The sequence below is a fragment of the Protopterus annectens genome, chromosome 7.part0 (genome assembly GCF_019279795.1).
Source record: "Protopterus annectens isolate FY-2018-M chromosome 7.part0, PAN1.0, whole genome shotgun sequence".
NCBI classification, from domain to species: Eukaryota; Metazoa; Chordata; order Ceratodontiformes; family Protopteridae; genus Protopterus; species Protopterus annectens.
Window position 1 is genome coordinate 1996806712 of NC_056739.1, and position 16911 is coordinate 1996823622.

At 38.1% G+C, this 16911-nt stretch overlaps 1 protein-coding gene across 1 annotated transcript in view; it reads right to left on the minus strand.

Moving 5' to 3' along the window:
* COPG1 (COPI coat complex subunit gamma 1) overlaps nucleotides 1-16911 on the minus strand; it is a 1279491-nt gene that overhangs the window by 65382 nt on the left and 1197198 nt on the right. The window lies entirely within an intron of this gene.

The window sequence follows — 16911 nt, forward strand, 5'->3', positions numbered from 1 at the left end:
AAAGTGAATAAACAAACATTACAAGATCGAAGTGCATAATATGCTGAACACAAGTAGTTGAACTTTTAAAAGGAGTAGAGCAAATATGAAAATATTAGCTAAAACTGAGCAGACAAAATGCTACACATAAGACAGACCATTTAACATTTCTTTTATATGTTGCAACTTTCTTAAAGGGGTAAAGGGAGTACATCACAAAAAGGGGTGAAGGTCTTAACCTCACAATTACATCATACAAGGTTTGATTCTGATCTATGGCGTTGTGGGTGGGTTTGGCATAACAGTTAAGGTCTTCACTTTATAGACACAAAGTGCAAGGTTTGATTCTGACCTCTGGTGATTGTCCTGGTTTAAAATGGCCCTTCAGGGCAGTTAGCCTAGTGTACGCCTATGAATCTATAAACAAAAGACAATGCATTAAGCATTTAGTGACTGAAAGTCTTGAACTTAAAATCTGCAAGACATTACTGTGACAAAGTTTTAAATAAATGCAACAAAATAAGAATTCATCTGCAAGGAGAAAATTCTTCCACTCACAGAAAAAATGATGGCAAAGAGAACCAAGGTTCTAGTGCAGCTTTAAAGTTTGGAAATGACTCAGAAGACAAGCATTAAGAAATGATGAGCAAGTTTGCTAATAATAATGTAGAAACTTCTCTCTCTCTCATAGGGTACAGGCAGCAGGTGTGGAACATGAGATAAGAAACTTGCTGTAGGCTTGCAAATGGCATATGAATACAATGAGAATGAGGCAGCAGATTAACATGAACTGAAACTAGGTATGCAGGGCCTTCATGTCACTGATTACTTCACAAAACTGGGTGCATGGCACCTTCATTAACTGATCACATCACAAAACTGGGAGCATGGCGCCTTCATGTAACTGATCACTTCACAAATCTGGGTGTGTGGCGCTTTCATGTAACTCATCATTTCACAATTATTCAGAGAATAAAGTACTGTGAAGGCCAAGAAACCATCTTTAACTGTAAAGTGATTTATTTATTCATGGAAGGGTAGGTCTACACTGTTCATCCTCAGAAACTGCAGTGGCAGTGGGGGATACAACAATGGTGTGAACACAAGGCAGATAATTACTTCAACAGATTAATGTAGACAGCTGTAACATACAACCCCTGGTGTAATGGGCTATTGCAAAGGTACATCAGACACATACTGACATCATGGTGAATTTCAAGCAAGGCAGTGCAATGAATGAAAAAAAAGCCCTGGACTGGGAAATAATGGCACAAAACTCACAGCAAAATGTTCACGATTATAACCCATACAATTTACTGACTGGTCAGAACCTAACCCTTCCCCCTCTATTGTTCTGTAATCTACCTTCTCTGGGGGATCACTTTGATGAGTGCACATTTCAGCATTCTATCCATTCATGATTACTAGCTGCAGCAGACTCTTATAGCAACCCCACGAAGAGTTACCATCATTCACTGAGTTTACTAGGCTGGTGGGGTGGGGGATGGAAGCAGACTGACGGGCCTTTTTTCTGTATTAAACATGCCTGCATACATGCACAGTTTTACCCTTACAGATAATTTAGAAGTTGTCAGTCTCCTTAACGCATGTCTTCTGAACATGGTAAGAAAAGTACAGAACCCAGTAAAAACACATAAAAACACAGATAGAGGACATAAAGACTCCACACAGAGAGCAGCCCAGACAATAACCAAACTGGAGATTCTTACTGTGAGGTGACAATGCTACCCACTGCAGTAAAAAAAAAAAAAAAAAACCTGACTAAATTAGAGAGTTCTGAATTAATACAGACAACTTTATGTAAAAGCAGCTTGACCAAACAAATGATTGCGAAGCTATGAAAATGTAGTAGTAGTGTGTTAAAAAGTTAGGTATGCAAAGTGGAAGGGGTTTGGAACCGTTAAGAACAAGATACAGTTGGTGATTCTTGTGAGACAATGTTGGCACCTATGTTCATAAGCATCATTCCAGACTTACAGGGTGACTATTAAACCAGGGATAATGAATTTTGAAGTTCATTATTATATGAAAGTGGAATAAAGAAAACACAGACTTTCAAAACAATGCTTCTAATATCAGTGATATGCAGCTTGAAAAAAAGAATGACTCAGAAACCAGCCACAATGACAAACAGTACTGCTGAGAATACAAATGAAGTCAACATACAAAGGCACAAGTGTGTAGTCAAAATATTTACAATTATAAATAAATCACACCAAAATAAAAAATACATCCTTAATGTGATAGTTGATCTACGAAGAGACTGTCCTTGATGGGTCTTTGACTGGCTTTATCTTTCCTTTGACACCAAGTCAGTAGTTTTCCTGGGAGATTTTGTGCTCAGGGCAGCAAGTCCACTACACTGAGGTATGCTAGGATGTCAAGTCACATGAGGTATGCTAGAATATCAAGTCACATTAAGGGAGTACATCTACTTCCTGAGAAAACCAGTTCATCCACAACCACTGAATATGTAAACTTCATGCAAATCAAGGAAAACATCTTCACTCTTTACAAGAATACATGGAACTGTACTTGCCACAAAAATACATGCATGCAAGTGCGCGCACGCGCACACACACACACGTCAAACTTCTAGAAACTCCGGCAGCAGCCACTAGATGGAGGGGGCAGAGAGGATGTGGCATTTCTGCTTTCACAGATCAATCTACACAGTTAATACACTTGTTTATGGTCAGGTCTTTGATCATAACCAGACTTATGCATTTAAGAAATTGGTGTCAAAGGGGCATTTCTTTATTACTGCAAACCCTCGTAAAGAGAACTTGCAGGGTAAACAGGATGCATGGGGTTATATCTAAACCTATTTTGTTATTGGGGGTGTCACCCTTGTTTGTTTATTAACTGGGTATGGGAGCTGGTCCAAAAGGCCATTTTAGTCATAACCTGGGACCTTTATGGGACAATATGATCTTAAAAGTTGTAGTGACAGTTTTGCATTACTAATTTATACAGGAATTTAATTTGTTAGCATCATTTTTCATTTGGTTTACAATTAGGTTATACATTAACAAAAGGCATTAACAAATTTAATTTGGGTTACAGTTTGGTTCAGTGATATAAATATGAATTAACAAAATTCCTTAAGCAATGTTTTATGAAGTAGCATGTTAAAGTTGTAATCAGAGAAGTTGAACTTATTGGCCAAGAACTGCTATCAGACTATGAGTATCAACTGTAGCCATAAGGAACAAACATTATTAAGTGTAAGTCTGAAGTAGTTGTAAAAGTAGCCAAAAAACTGCAGCATTACATCTTAATCATGGTTATCTACATATAAAGATTCCCTGCTTTGGGTATGCTAGAACTTTAGGTATTATTTAAAACAAGTATGGTTGGGACTGGAGACAAGTACTGCTGATGATGGTAACCACTGTTGTCCATCTTGACCATTAAGACTTTGGCAGGTTTCACAAGGGAAAATCACTCTCACTGGAATCCAGTTTAACCCACAGTAATATGTATCCTCATCTTGGTTTGCAGATGATGGGGTATTGTGGCTTAGTAACCTCATCAGCCACTAATCAGAAGGTTATTGGCATCCTAGAACAGGCTGGAGGCATCTCTCACTTGATGGTAAATACAAGGAAATCAGTGTTACTTACTTTGTATAATGAAGTGAGAGAAGACAGGTGGTTGGACAGCAGCATCATTCCCCTTTGCTTGTATGGTAAAATATACAGGTATTTATCTGCAGTCTGGTTTATCTTCTTTACTGGAATGTAACATGGTGCCATTCCTTAAAGCCATGTGGTCAACCTATGAACATGGTCTGAGCTCAATCTCCCTTTTACAGCTAAGGTAGCAGCCATTAAAATGTGTTGTTTTGCCTGCTGAAGTACGTTTTTGGCAAGGTATTTGCCCCAGATTACATATTCAACCTATTCAGCAAAGCTGCAGAAAATGGCTACTTTTTTTTTTTTTTTTGAAATGATCATAAACCCTGGATCAGTAATAGTAGGGGAGGGTCTGGGTCTACAAGACTTCCTATCATGTGCTAAAGCTGCATAGACTGACATATTTTGGACAGCCAGAGCCCCTTGTAGAACTTGCATGAACTAGAAGTAATGCATCCAGTGAAACACAAATGCATTCCCAGAACAGGAATGCAAGTGTGTTTTCACATACATACATATGCACACACACAGACGGACACGCGCGCATACACACAACAGACATACACACATTACTGGATTGGGAAGAAGGTTTGGGATCCATTTGGGCTGGAAGATAGGATTCTAGAACTATTTTCATCTGGGTTATGGATATCCACAACTTCTCCTCTAGTTGATAAAAATATGCCTGACCTGTGTATAAAACTAAAGGGACTAAAACATTTTCACTACTTGCATCTTGCTATCCATACCCATAAAATAGAGCTTCCAGTTTCTCAGTTTCTGTATATTCTTTTGTTTACTCTCTCCCCACATATCCTTAGCTGCCATAACATAATCCTTTTTAATCCATACTCCTAAGTACTTTATCTAACCATATTACCATAAATATGGGTATTGTTGAATCAATTCATGTGTGGGTACATAGTTTACAGCTATTGCCTTTGTTTTACCTTCATTCATTTTGTATCCCCAAAAGACATGAAACAATCTGTGCAATCCTCATGCATGGTGCACTCTAATTTTGCACTAGTGACTAGCCTATCAATTCATCTCTACATCAGCATCAACCTCATTTTTCCCCATTTTCTACATGGGGTTGGGATGTCGTGCCAACTGTCATCTTTCTCTCAATTCAATGCCATTCTCTTACCTTTTGACAGTCATGCCTGACTGCTGCAGGTCTTCCATCACATAATCCATCCATCTATTTGCTGAACACCCTCATTTCCTTTTGCCTTCTTAATTTCTGTCTCAAATCATTTTCACCAGATTGTCTTCTGCTTTTCTGAACATGTGCCTGAGTCACCACAATCTGTTCTCTTTGAACTTCTCTTCAATTGGTGTTACTATGGCTTCTGACATAATGTCCTCATTTCTTCATCTGTCCCACAGTATACATCTTACCACCCATCTCAGGCACTTCATTCCCATCATCTCTAGGTTCCTCAACTGCTCTCCTTTTACTACCCAGGTTTCTGTACAATGGATGCACCACTGTTTTGTACACCTTACTTTTCAGCTTCTTTGGTATTCTTCTGCCATATTCATTCCTTTCTGTATCTCACTTCTTTATTCTACCCAATACAACTGTCACAACCCAAGCTAGTGACTATAATTGTTCCATATTTGACAATATTCTTTTACACAAACGATTCATCCTACCCAGAGATGCTTCTTTAAACACCACCACCTTTTCTTCGATTTCCTGTGCATCATAGATTGCCAAAACATACATAAACTTGAGTATGTTCTTCCCCATAACAACTTTATCCAAGTATGTTAGCCAACTCCTCTCATTTCTCTCTGCATTTATTATTGTAGAGACGTCTTATCTTTACTGAGCACTACTAATTTTAACACTTATTAACATGTCCCTCCTCTATGTATCCCAACCCCAATGTAACAACTATTTACAACAAATTTTATACACACACACACACACACACACACACACACACACACACACACACACACACACACACACATATATATAAACACACACACACCTATGTATATGCATACATAGGTGTGTGTGTTTGTGTGTGTGTGTGTATGTATACATATAACACAGGTCTATTCCAGAAGACTGAAAAAACAAAAGACTGAATCCCAAAACACTGAAAACTCAAAATACTGAAGGATGGAATTTGACCCTTGTCCACTGTTGTGCAATCTTGGAGTTGGTATATATAATTAGCAGGAGGTGTGGAGGGCTAGCCCCCTGCATTAAAAATGTTTCCAGTATTTTGGGATTCAGTCTTTTGGTTTGTCAGTCTTCTGAAGTAGACCTATATATACAGTACATACATATAGGCATTCAGCTAATGGCACTTTATCTTCTTCTACCATTTATTTTGCTAACTCCTAATCCTCCGTATCACTCTCCAAATATCTTAACCATGGTAGTCATCTGCTTATAGAGGTTCGTTTACTTCCTGATCTCTTGTCCTTTTTATCAGTTCCAATGTATGAGAAAACAAACCAGGTAGAAACCACCACGATGTAAAAACAAAATCTATTTATTAAAACTAGAATAACAAGCGCTTTCACGTGTATCAAAAAGCACGCTTCATCAGGTTTAACTAGAAATTTCAACTGAGGCTTTTTATACAAATCCAAAAGCTATCAAATTGTATAATTAGCAATCAAAGCAATGCAATTAAACAATTAAAATGATAGTTACAAGTTTAAGTTAACTCTTGTAGCACAGGATAAAAATTCAATGCTTGAGACAGATAATAGCACAGTCTCTATTACATTGACATAAAAATAGAATATAAATATATTAATGAATTAATAGGCAATCGCCTCATACTTATACAATATAACAAAGATATAAAACAAATAGATTCAACGAAATAGTGAATATTTTAAGAACTAGTGAATAGAAACATAAACTGGTAAAACCAAATTGGTTCATACTGGTCAGTGTTCACGTGCCATTAGAACAGGCTTGATGCTGACAGACTGATTCAAGCCAGGCTCGAGATGGGCTTTCAACCTTAAGATCCATCTCAATTCAATCGTTTCTAAATAATTCATTGCATCACCTCCTCTAACATTTATATCTATAATTTGTAAAACCCTAAAGGTGAAACTATGATCAGGACACATGACTACATGTTTAGCCAAGGCATTGCATGTGTTCATCTTCCTAATGTCATATATATGGTTGTACATTCTATCTCTCAACCTACAGGACGTCATGCCTACATAAAATGCAGTGCATGCTGTGCAGGTAAGCCAGATAAATGAGGTTAGTACTGTCACAAGTAGCATGAAAACGCGGTTTAAAAATATACCTAAAATGAGGATGATAAAAACAATCTTCACCATTTATATATTTACTCATGTTGCATTTATTACATGGGAAAGTACCATGCCTTAGTGTTAACCTCTCTATACTACCAATACTACCAATAGAAAAAACAGTTTTGTCAACACATAATAATCTCTTTAAGTTTTTACTATTTCTATACCTGAAAGAAGGTATCGTTCCCAGAAATTAGGAACATTTATTATCTGTAAGTAATATTTCCCAATTCTTTCTTATAATGTCAGTAATGAATCTAATATCACTGGTATATCTCGTAGTAAAAAATACCCTATCATGTCTACAATTGGTAGTATAATTAGAGCTTGTACCAAAAGGCTCTAAAAAATCAAGATGTTCCACATCACTGGTCGTAATGGCTGATACTGAGCAGCCCAAACCACGTAGTGTGGATTTCGTATAACCTCGATCACGGAACAATCCTTCCATATAATCTAGCTGTAGCTGTCTATCGTGGGAGCTCATACATAGTCTAGAAATTCTCTTAAACTGGCTCTTGACAATGCTCGGAAAAAACGAACGTGGATGCATGCTATTAAAATGTAGTATAGCATTCCTCCAGCAAGGTTTCCTGTAGAGATTGGTAAAAAGGGAACCTCCTAAATCCTTGGAAATTGTTATATCAAGGAAATGCAACTGATGTTGAGATACTTCTATAGTGAACCTTAAAAAATCAGTAGTGGATTCCAAATAGCTGACCATGTCATATAACAAATCTTGACTGCCTTCCCAAACAATCAGATCATCATCAACAAAACGTCTGTAAAGCAAAACATGTTGGAAAAAGACGTTATTAAATAAATGTGTACGTTCCCAACAATGCATAACCAAATTCGCGTACGAATTGGCACATGGAGTGCCCATAGCTACACCCCATGTTTGCGCATAAATATCGTTATTGTACAAGAACACATTGTTGTTCAAAACTAAGTCAAGGAGGGTGCAAATAACCAATTGTGTGTTACTATCAAAAGTGCCTAAAACAAGTAGGCTCTCTCTTATGGCCTCAATCCCATAATCATTGGGGATAGTAGTAAATAGGCTCTTAACATCAAAGGAAACCAAAATAACAGAGGTAGATAGATTTTGGTTATTAACTAAACTATCTAAGTCATGCAACAACTGATATGTGTCTTTCAAGATTGTGAGAACACTCCTGGCTAAAGGCCCTAGGACTGATTCTAAGTAATGTAAGATATGTTCGGTGACCCATCCAGCCCCTGACACTATTGGTCGTAGAGGTGGAGGGGTGATATCTTTGTGTATTTTAGGAAGACCCTTGATCAATGGTATCTTGGGAAACTCGATCAAAAGGTAGTCATAGAGCTGTCTATTGATCTGTCTACACATTAAAAGATCATATAATGAGTCATGAACATTTCTTATGATGCTATCAACCACATGTTGTGATATTATTCTATATGTATCATCATCCTTCAACATATCTAGCATCATACCATTATACATAAGGGTATCCAAAACCACTATCCCTCCACCTTTATCAGCTGACTGTATGGTTATATTAACATTACAAGATAGTTCATGAAGAGAATGCCATTCATCAAAGTTCAAATTATGATAAATTCTTCTCGGAACAGCGTTAGAAAAATATTGATAAAACTCACGTTCACACACAGACACAAAACATATATATACATACATATATATATATATATATATACATATATATATACATATATATATATACATATATATACATACATATATATACATACATATATATACATACATATATATACATACATATATATATATACATATATATACATACATATATATATATATACATATATATACATACATATATATATATATATATATATATATATATATATATATATATATATATATATACACAAATATATATATATATATATATATACATATATATATATATATATATATATATATATATATATATATATATATATATATATATATATATATATACACACACACATATATATATATATATATATATATATATATATATATATATATACCTTATGAGGTAAAACTGGCGAAAAAGAGCTTTTACGTACAAATCGTCTCTCTCCGTTAGTTCCAATGTATCCTTCATTGCTGGGTTGTTCACTTATTTCTACCTTCTTGAGATCACCTTCTTACCACTAGCATTATAATCTATATTGGTTTCTGCATATTCTGTTTCATCCCAATGTCATTCCTACCACCTACTAACAAACTACACTCATTTAGCTTCACCTTGTTCTTACTGACTTTCTCAACCAAGTTTTATATCTTCTTTTTAACTGCTTAAAATTGTGTAACCCAGAATATGCGTTTCCAACATACCAACTCTCTGCTGCTCTACACCTGTGGTATCTGTCATCGGAGGACTGAATTCTGAACTTTCAAAATCCTAACACTTTCCATGCGATATGGCATTTGACCTCCCACTGGTTTTGCATTTCAAGTAATGTTTACTAACCTACCCCATTCTACACTGATATGTTACTTCCTCTTGATGCTCCCCTGACAACATCCTATACAGATTTGATAATACCAAGTTCTACTCTTCTCTAGGAACTCAGTTTCAACACCTATTTAATAATGAAAAAAGGGGAATGAGCAACATACAGGTTCTGATAACAACACACGCTGAAATTGCGTATATAAAAAAGAAGTATCAGAATTCCACGGCAGAAAAAAATCAACACTTTTAATGGAGTAAAATACAAAAACTAAGCGCTTTCGCGATCAGCCCTGATTGCTTCCTCAGACTACAATAAAACAGTGAAGGTAATAAAACAGTGAAGGTACACGCTTGCTTTATACAATCACCTGCATCTAATTAAATTATTAACATCAATTAAATAATTTTACATTCAATTAAATGCATGGAAGGCTTCCTGATTAAGACATTTAAATAAATATAACACACTAAAAATAGATAAAACATTCAGCATAGAAAACTCAGTGTTTTAAAGTTCGTGTCTTAAGTAATGGTTTAAGAGAGACTGCTTCATTGATACCTGGATATCTATCAGCATTTAACCTAATTAGCCATTTCTATTCTATTTCTTCAGTTCTATTCTTTAGGTCTCCACCTCTTGTCCATCCTTAGTCACCTCAAGCACTAAGAATTTAAACACATGATGCATACCTTCCTTTTCCACATGCACTAGTATCTTTATTATTAACAATATCTCTCATGTGTTCTATGTATTCGCTCCTTTAACATCCTGTTGGTTTTGCCTATATAATGGGCATAACAGATCTGACAGAAACTAAAATAAATAAAATTGTTGGTCCTGCAGTCTGCATTAAAGGGCTGGTTCTAAATAAATTTATGTGGATGAGTGAAAATAGTACCAGATGAAGGATATCTACAGGCTGTGCATCTTCTGCATGGATATATCCCTTTTCTTTGTGATGCCACCTCATTTCTTTTATGCAGTGGTTTGTAGCATAATTGCCTTTTTAATGATTTTTTATTTATAAAAGAAAAATATGGTGTTAAATATGTAACTCCCTGTAGTTCCTCAGCTGCAGTTAAAATATTCCAATTGTTTTTAAAAATATCACAAAACAAATTTGTCACTGCTAAAAGTAATAGGAAAGCGTAATTTCACTTCGGTTTGATTCGCATTTACATTTCGTTCAGCAGTCGACTCAGAGAAGTATGGTTTACCTTTCCCTTTCCTTTCACTCAGTGTCTCTACAATACAAGCATCTATCACTGATTCATGATATCCTCTATCGAGGAAGTCATCTTTCAATTTTTGTATGGTCTCCTTGAGATCATTGTCCAAATTATGTAGTCTCATGGTTCTCAGTATCTGACCTTTCAGTGCATTTCTACTAATATGCCTCAGGTGCATACTCCCTTTATGTAGTAGACAATTCTTCCTTGTGGGTTTCCTATACAAACTTGTCCCTAAACCAGCTAATTCAGATTTTCTAATCAACACATCCAGAAATGTGATGCTATCGTAAGAATATTTATATGTAAATCTCAGAAAAGTTGTTGTCGTGTGCAGGTAGTCAATAAACTTCTTAAATACTATTTCTGATTCATCAAACAGAATAAACATATCATCTACGAAACGTGTATACCATAATATACTTCTAGAGTGTTCATGTCCATGTAATAAGAAGCTATTCTCCCACTGAACTAGGGCAAGGCTGGTATAGCTATTGGCACAGGCTGTGCCCATAGCCACGCCAACCTTCTGTAGATAGTAGTCTTCACCAAATGAAAACACATTGTTTTCCAGAATAATCTCCAAACAGTTACATAATAGATTCACCTTATCATTGTCAAAAGACTGTTGAGCTGTTAATAATTCTCTAGTGTTTTCTATAACCCATTCATTAGGAATAACTGTAAATAGTAAAGAGTTATCAAGTGTGACAAACATATAGTTGGAATGTAAGCCTAGTGTTCGTGCATAAAGTTTTAGCAAGAAAGTTATAGTATCTTTTAAAACAGTAGTACAGGTTTCCAAAACAGTATGTAAACTTTTCTCGACAAAAAATTGACAGTGCTTCAGTGGCCCATCCCTTACTAGGAACAAAAGGTCTCATAGGGGGGCATGCTAGATTCTTGTGAATCTTCGGGAGTCCATAGTCCGCCTTTCTAAGCTAGTATAGTCCAGTTTTCAGGTTATTGCTGAATTCAGGGCTGTGTTACAAGTTTCTGTGTTTGCCCATACCTTACTTGGATAGAAGGAAGTTTCTCTGTTCACTGTGAGAGAGGGAGCTTTGAGCAGCCTATCTGTCCCTCGAGGAGTGGTTTCAGCCCAGAAATTAGTAGTTTACTGGCCATTTTGGACTAATTTCTCTCTCTTTCATTTCCCTGCTATAAAACCTGCCGTTGCGCTGTTTTGCGCGCCGGGCAGCGCTGGTTAGCTAGGCTATAACTATTCCCGGTTCCACAAAGTCTACTCCTTAATTTTTCCCTTGGAACTAGACAAACTTTAACTTAAGCACTCAAACCATTTACTTCTCATCCCGGCACTTGCTCAAAACTCATAGCAAGCACTAATAAACCTTAGCACTAGACAACCCCCCCATACTGTAGAGAAGGACAAGGCTCTCTATTAGACCTTACCAGCCAATCAGTAAAACAGTTCACTGTACCTATCCAGGCATGTCCAAAGGGCAGTTTCAGGTGTACTCTCCGGTCCAACTGGTGAATCTGGGCATTTTGAGGCAATGTTACAATTGCCTAATGTACACAGTCAACCCTCTCCTCCTTCCACCAAACACTAATACATGCGAGAGATGCAATTATACAGCCAAACTGGAGGCTAAGCTGTCTCAACCCAAGACTGGACCAGGCAGTCAAGAGGATAAGGGAATTACTTGCATCACACCACCAGTCTCACATAGACCTATGAAACCAGCACTGGCAAAAAACACAAATACCCAAAAACATACTCGGAGGCTCTAAATAAAAATCTGCAAAAGCAACAGACACCTCCAAAGCAGACATCCAAGCAACCTCCACCCCCAACACAAACCATGAAACACATACTTCACAAAACCAGTGTGCCACACAATTACAGCCTTTAAGGCAAAATAACATACCCAACACACTAGTAGTAGGTGACTCTATAGTCAGGCACACTGACGTCCCACTCACTATGCTGAACAAGAAGGTTACTGTTAGCTGCCCGTCGGGTGCCAGGATCCATGACATAACACAAGCACTCAGGTCACTCCAGAACAAGTACAAATATGACTCTTTCAGGCTCTAGTTGAGAATTTCATTTCTGAGATACATAGGAATAGATTTTATTTAGAATTTGATGGTCTTAAAATAGGGACTAGCATTTCTTTCTTGGATGCTACATTGAATATTGTGGATGGTAAACCTTTGGATACATCAGTTAACAGAAAGTTTGATGAAGGGACACAGTATGTACATGGACAGAGTCGTCACCCCCCCCCCCCCCCATACATTGGAGGCACTGCCTTTTAGCGAAATCCTCAGGATTTCTAGGCTATGTAATAATGATCATGTTTTTAAAAAAGAATTAAATAAAACTATTGAGATGTTTGGGCGAAGGGTTTATAGCAATGAGCTAATTGATAAAAGCTGTAAAAAATTTTTGAAAGTAATTGCAGAAGAACAAGGGGTAGTGTCCACAAGGCATCTACTATTTCTCTTAAAAATAGGACGAGAGAACAATTTGATACTTTGTATTTTGTAACTACATACAGTTGTTTGAGTATTGAAATGATGCAACTGGTTAGGTATTATTGGGAATATTTTTATTCTCTTGGTAATGTGACAGTTTGGTTGAAAGAAAAATTGGGGTTTTCTTTCAGAAGAGGGAAAAATATTCAGAACTTTATAGTGAGGAGTAAATTTACTATGCCTCCCATGTATTAAGAACGTAGAGTATTATCTATTGGGACCTCTATGTGTGGTAGATGTAAGGCATGTAAGTTTATAGTTAAGAGTTTCCCACAAATTAATAATATATTTTTTAATACATGGGACCATTTCACTTGTAATTCTGAGGGTGTTATCTACACCCTCAGATGTCCCTGTAACCAATTTTATATTGGTGAAACAAAGAGGGCATTCAAAGTTAGATTGATGGAACATGCTACAGATGTTGTTAATAGTAAATAAGAAAGTTCTGTTGCTATGCATTTTAAAAAATTTCATCAGGGTAGTAATGAGGGGTTAAAAGGTACGGTGCTGGAAAAAAATTATGTTTCTTATTTTGATGCTAACAATTTTAAAAAACAGCTATTGTTTAAAGAGGCTGTTTATATTTTAAAGTTTGGCACTTTATACCCTCATGGTTAAATGAAGAAATGAATTGGAGAGTATTAATTTAATTATTTTATTGTTTCATTATATTGGTTTAGAATCTTTTTTAAGTGGATAATTAATTAATTTCTTAATTATTGCCTGTTAGTTTTATATAAAATGTATGTGTTTCTATGGTTCTTTACTCCTTGAAGGTTACGGCCGAGACATCAGAGAAAAAGAACTTGCTACAATAAAATTTGTGGATCACTCTTTGGTTGTATTTTGCTGCTTTCTGGTGCTTAGTGGTTGCTGTTGCTTGCTTCACTATGACTCTGTCATTGTCCATGTTGGTGTGAATGACCTGAGCCACACCTCCCTGGACTACATGAAAAGAGACATGGAGGAACTCTCTGATCACACAGCCCGGGCCGGTATGACCCTCACCCTGAGTAGCATCCTGCCCTCACCAAGAATGATACCATGGTATAGAGAAAAAATTATCAATTTCAACAATTGGCTAAGCTTCTGGTGTCATTCAAAGGGGATCCCAGTGTCTGTCAGCCTGGGATGACATGTTCGACAAGCCACGCTGCTTCGCTAGAGACGGCTTTTACCTGTCACCCTTAGGCTTTTGAATACTGGCCAAGGCTTTTTGCCACCCCCATAGTGCCTTTTTTAGGCAAGGCTCAAAAGACAAACCCACCGCCGTAAACAGCACAAGTAACAAAAAACTGAGGGTAATGCTACTCAATGCCAGAAGTCTAAACCTCAAAATGCACGCACTCGAGGAACTCCAGTCCCAGACTTTGGAATCCGGCCGACCGAAGGGCTGCCTGAGGCAGGACAACCCATATGTTAGGACTGCAGATGCATCCTTGAAGGACATCCTGGTTTAAGGCTCCAGAGAGCACCCCAGCTCTACCAGGCTACAACTCATACCATACATTTCGGCCACAAAATCCGGACCGAAATACGAAAGGCGGGGGAGGATCCATATTCATCAAGGATACCCACACCTCCAGGTTAGTGGCACAGCACGATGCTTCAGAGATCATCCACGTGCAACTAACAACGAGCAAAACTGCTATTCAAATTATAGCTTGCTACAGATCACCCACCATGTCCCAGGACTCCCACTCCACATTCCTGGAAACAATGGGAATCAAAGGTCCTACCAAACACCTTGATATTGGGTGATTTCAATTACCCAAATCTTTACTGGGAGAACTACTCAATTACAAACTCCCTTGCTCAACATTTCCTAGAATTTATAAACTTAAACGCCCTGGATCAATTGGTCAACACCCCCACAAGAAGTGACAACATATTGGACCTGGTCATCACCAAAATGGGCGACCGATGTCCCACACTGGTGGTCAACCCCTAGCTGGTTAGATCTGACCATAAACTAATCACTCTGGATATCCACATTCCACCACCACCTCCAGTCAAAGAAACCACCGTGAAAAACATTTCAAAAGCAAACTTCACGTTACTTAAGACCGAGGTGGGAAGTTTCAAAGCCCCCACGTTAAAGGAGAATGTTGTCCAAGCTGCAAAATCCTTTACTAATGCACTCTACGGGCACCTACAAGAATGCATCGATCATGCTATCCCAAACAAAACCAAGACTCACTCCTCCAAGAAAAGGAAACCAGTCTGGTGGACCCTTATCATAAACAAGCTATACAATAGGAGGAGGAAACTAGTACAGAAAAGTAAAATCCCAAGAAGGGAAGACATCCCAGATCAGTATCAGCAAGAAACTATGTTCCCTCATAAAATCGTCCAAGGCTAGCTTTGAAAGAAAAATTGCCATGGACTCCAAAGATAACCCACAAGGCATTCTTTAGCTATGTCAAGAATCTAAATGGCATTTCTCAAATCTGTTCGGAGTTGGTGCGGAATGGCACAAAATACACTGAACTAACCGATATAGCCAACATCCTGGCAGACAGGTTCAGTGCAAACTTCACCCCCCTCTCACCCCCAAAAGGGCCCATAACTATACCAGAAGAATGTAGTGCCCCTGAAATCACTAGACACTGAGGTTAAAACAACCCTCTCCAAAGCCAAAAAACACAGCATCAATGGGACCGGATGGTGTCCCAGGCTGTGTCCTACATGAGCTCAAAGATGAACTAACCCCTCACCTAAACACACTGTTTAAACTCAGCCCAGCCTCTCCACAGGCTACGTGCCCACAGAGTGGCGCACAGCAACGGTTATTCCGCTCCACAAAGGTGCAGCCACAACGGACCCCGGGAACTATCGCCCTATAAGCCTGACTAGCTTGGGCTGCAAAGCTATGGAGCACATCATCGTGGATCTCATTAACAGAGACATTGTAAACCTCCAAACACTGGACCCTATGCAGTTTGGCTTTGTTAAGGGCAGATCATGCCTCCTAAACCTGGTGGACTTCTTTGAGACAGTTACTAAGGCTATAGATGAGGGAAAGTTGGTCCACACAGCCTACCTAGACCTCGCAAAGGCCTTCAACACCATTCTCTACTCAGGTATTATAGACAAGCTCACCAGCCTGAACATAAACCCCTACGTCACGAGATGGGTTGCCAACTGGCTCACTGACAGAACCCACATGGTAAGAGTTGTAGGAGCTAGGTCTGACTCTAAACCAGTTACAAGCGGAGTTCCCCAGGGCTCAGTCCTAGGACCCCTCCTGTTTGGCTTATAATTCTCAGAGGTACAGGCAAGCACAGGAGGACTATGGCTAACGTTCGCAGACAACTGCAAACTAGGGGCTATAATTGACTCTCTGGCTGACACAGACATCCTCCAAAAGGGTCTCACTGAGACAGATACCTGGTGTCAAAACCATGGCCTCAAGCTAAATGCCAAAAAGTGCATAGTCAAAGTACCCACAAACTACCACATAGGTGGTAGCCCCCTAAATATGGAAGACATAATAAGGGATCTGGGGACCCAAGTAGATAGTAACCTCTCCTTTGATAATCACATTGCCAAAGTGGTTAGAAAATCCTTCTATGTGGCCCACCTAATCACAAAAGGGTTTGCATCCAGATCGAAAGAGGTCATTGGGCCCCTCTACGCATCACTCATCAGACCCATCATAGAGTACAATTCCCCATTTGGGATGTACCTTACAAGACACCTGCAACAACTGGAAAGACCACAGAAGTACCTCACCAAGAGGATCACTG